Source organism: Artemia franciscana, chromosome 12, assembly GCF_032884065.1.
Source record: "Artemia franciscana chromosome 12, ASM3288406v1, whole genome shotgun sequence".
In the NCBI taxonomy this organism is placed as follows: Eukaryota; Metazoa; Arthropoda; class Branchiopoda; order Anostraca; family Artemiidae; genus Artemia; species Artemia franciscana.
Window position 1 is genome coordinate 28,084,113 of NC_088874.1, and position 4,537 is coordinate 28,088,649.

Genomic DNA, 4,537 nt, shown 5'->3' on the forward strand with positions numbered 1-4,537 from the left:
AACAATTTTCCAAAGTAATTGGTGAAAGTAGTACAAGAACCATTAATTAATTTAAGTTAAAAAAAAGGCGAAAAAAGAACCAAAATGAAAGAAATGTAGAAGGGGGTGAAAATTTACATGGGGATAAGATGTATATAAAGTAACTGAAAGAAGACTGAAATGGAGATTAAAGTTTCAAAAAGGATTAGATTGAGAAACTGGAAAACCCAAGCTGACCAGATGACGAAGCGAAAAAAAATATCGGAGAATGCTTGAAAAACATTCAAGACATTATTTTGATTAAGAGTGGCTGAGAAAGAATTTAATATGAGATGGAACGCACAGTGGCTGAATTTACAACTGCTAAGACTGATCTTTGAGCGATAAATCCAGCTAGTTGCCATGCATATTTTGTGCTGGAGGAGCTCGGACTGCAAACAAACTAGTAGAAAAACAGGGTAGAAAAAAGAATTCCGGGGTGCTTTCACTAAACTGGCCACATTTCTGGATATTTTATAGACTATTAAGTTTATTAATAAAAATAGAACTTAACAAAATGCGTTCATATATATATAATAAATGATACGCAAAGTCATTCAACTAAATCTTCTAGCCTGGCCTTGAACATGCAAAGGGAAGTTGTCCTAGGGGCGTGCCAGGAATAGAAGAAAAACAAAGAGAATATTTTAGCACTAGTTATAAGCACAAATTAAATATACCAGAAATATATATATATATATATATATATATATATATATATATATATATATATATATATATATATATATATATATATATATATATATATATATACTTGCTGTTAGTGTAGCGCTTCGCGCCACACCAACACCTCAAACCACACCAAAAGTCCATAAAAATGATCCATATAAAGAAGATAGAACACAACCCAGCTTAACTCCTGATTTACTACAAAACCAGCTTTTAACCTCATTTCTTACCCTAACTACAGCAGTATTATTTTCGTACATAGCACTAATCATTTTAATGTATTTGTCTGGTATACCATATAAGGATAAGACCTTTGCTAAACATCTTCTCTGAACTGAATTGAACGCTTGTTCATAATCTATAAAACTAACGACCAAAGGTGTTTGATTACTAAAGCACTTCTCAATTATTAACATAAGAGTGAAAATTTTGTCGACTCATCCTCTACCTTTTCTTTTACTGCACTGTTCTTCTCTTGAAACTTTGTCTACAGCATCTCTAAGTCTAAAAAGTATCATATTACTAAGTAATTTGCTACCTACAGATACCAGAATAATGCCTCAATAATTACTACACTCATTCTTATCACTTTTCTAATTAAACAGTGGTTTAATTAAGGCTTCCCAAAAATCGCTAGGCACTTTCCCTTTTTCAAAAATCATATTCATAATCTTCAGTAACTTATTTCTAAACAAAATTTACTTTAAAGATCGAGCTTCAGTGGAACTTGGTCCTGTGGAGTTCAAATCGGAGCTTCTCATATCCCATGTACTTGCGGAAGAAACTATGTGGTTGTACCAAATTTAACTATGTAGTTGTACCTATGTTGTACTTATAGTTGGACCTATGTACCAAAATTAAAAATTAGATTTGCACAACATCAAGAATCTATTTCATCAACCCTAAAGAAAAAACCCAAAAGTTTCACGTCAGCTATTTTTAAACGCATTTTAAATTTCCCAGAGCATTTTGTCATTTTAATAAATTGTTTCCGGAAACCATTGAGATTGAAAAATTTTTGTTAAAGAACCTGGCTTTAAAGAGAGATGCTGGTGGATCTGGCTTAAATGCAACTTATGATAATTTACTACAGTAAAATATAGTAAATTTTGTTTCAATCGGTCACAGTCGCAGTCACAACTTGCAGCTGCAATAGTAGCATTAGTGTTATTAATGGCTCTAAAAGTTTCAAGTTCATACCCTTAGCCATTCCGAAATAATTACAGATTTTGTTATTGGTCGCCTGGATGCAAAGAGTGTCTTTTGTTTATTTCAGCACCTTCTCAACATTGCTTGAAGAATACAAGTCCCCTACATGTCTTACCACTGGAACCAAATTGGTCTTACCATCAAATACACCGGAAACAAATAATAGATACACCAACTACCAAAAGTTGAAAAAAATTTCTTACCACTGGAACCGAATTGGTCTTACCATCAAATACACCGGAAACAAATAATAGATACACCAACTACCAAAAGTTGAAAAAAAAATCAGAATTAACCCCCCCCCCCAATAGAGCGGATCCGTTCCAATTATGTAAATCACGTATCTAAGACTTCTGCTTATTTTTCCAACCAAGTTTCATCCCAATCCCTCAAATCTAAACATTTTCCATGATTTTAGGTTTCCCCACCCCAAACTCCCCCCAATGTCACCAGATCCGGTAGGGATTTAAAATAAGAGCTTTGAGACACGATATCCTTCTAAATATCAAATTTTATTGAGATGCGATCACCCGTTCGTAAGTTAAAAATACCTAATTTTTTCTAATTTTTCAAAATTAACCCCCACCCTAACTACTCCAAAGAGAACGGATCCATCCCGGTTATGTCAATCATGTATCTAGGACTTGTGCTTATTTTTCCCATCAAGTTTCATTGCGATCCCTCCACTCCAAGTGTTTTCCAAGATTTTAGGTTTCCCCCTCCCAACTCCCCCCCCCCCCCCCCAATGTCACCAGATCCTGTCGGGATTTAAAAAAAGAGTTCCGAGACACGATATCCTTCTAAATATCAAATTTAATTGAGATTCGATCACCCGTTCTTAAGTTAAAAAATACTTCGTTTTTTCTAATTTTTCAGAATTACTGAAAAATCACCCCGACTCCCCCCAGATGGTCAAATCGGGAAAATGACTATTTCTAATTTAATCTGGTCCAGTCCCTGATACACCTGCCAAATTTCATTGTCCTAGCTTACCTGGAAGTGCCTAAAGTAGCAAAACCGGGACCGACAGACGGACCGACAGAATTTGTGATTGCTATATGTCACTTGGTAAATACCAAGTTCCATAAGAACCAGCAATAACAGGGCTGTCTTAGCTCGAAAACGACGTGTCTGTCTAGTCCTGAGGTGTGTCTTACTTTTCTTGAAGTCTGAATAACATTTTTTTCTATTGTTGTTTACCTAAATATAATGACTACCATATTTAATTTTTCATCTGAACTTTTAGGACACTTTTTTTTATCTTTTGCATGAGTTTTTGTTATATATTGTTTTTCTTACTGTACATTAACACATTTATCTTGATGGTACCCCTTTTTTCTTCCTTTTTATTATTCTTTCAGTGTTTAAGTTAGGTCTCTCATGATTTGTGATAGATTTGTTTTGCCCTATAAATCTTATCAGGTCTATGACTGCAGTTAAATATTATAAAGTTTTAGCTTATTCAGAATCATTGTGTTGCGAGAGCAACACTTTGGTTTTGTCCCGTTTTTTATTTTATTTTTTTTCCCTATGTGTCCGATCTCAGCTTATTCCTGGAAACTGATGAGGGTCTAACCTTTCCGGTTTTTACGGAAAGTGTGAACCTCAGGCCAGATTGATGAATATGACATTATATTTTGGAAAGCTCCACAGAACTCTTGCCTGGGGCCAAAAAGGATGGTTTTTACTTGTCCACGAGCCAGAGTCTATGGTGTGCGATGTGAATTGGAGTTATATAGCATATGTCAGAGAGGAGTATCTGAAGGTGTGTAGCCAAGCTTTCGTTTCATCAAAGCATGTTTCTGCTTTCGAGTGGAAAGCTCCGTTCTAGCAGGCAAGCAGGTAGGCACCACTTTCAAATTGAAGATGGACTAAAATCTATATGTGTTAAATATATGCGGCAGTTACCCGGCCCCACAGCCAATATATCTTCTTTGAGTGACAAATAGAAAAATTTACAGAAGCAAAAATGTGGCATTTTCCCACGGGTCCGAAAGTGCTGCCATCTATTGTTTCTATCCATTTCTGATCGTGATTTCAGCCGAGTTTATCATTCAGTTTTTCGGACTTGGGATTGCGGTAGAGAAATGGTATCAGATGTATCTAATAAACTTTAAAAGTTCTCTCATTGCTAAAGAAATTGGAGCTTATTCTTTGCTCCTTTCTAAGTGGTGACATTAGAAAGTTGGCCTACGGCAAAAAAAAATCAACTTTTGAACTACGACAGATATATTTTTTTTTAACCTCTTGCTGAGCTGATCAAAGTATGTAATATTCATTTTTTGGTACAAAAATTTCCTTCTTGAGATATACCAGTTTGAAAGTTTCAAGGGGTTGACAACTTCAGTAGTAAGGTAAACACTGAAACGACATCTAGGCCGATACAAATTATGTGAGACATATAGAGACTTGTAAGCAACAGTTGGCTGTTAGGTAATAATCACCTTAGGCCTTAGGCAATGAGGGGATAGCAACTTTTGGTAGTTGGTGTATCTATTATTTGTTTCCGGTGTATTTGATGGTAAGACCAATTTGGTTCTAGTGGTAAGACATATAGGGGACTTGTAAGTAACAATTGGCTGTTAGGGTACAACAAAATTCAGCGATGAAGGGTTTGCAA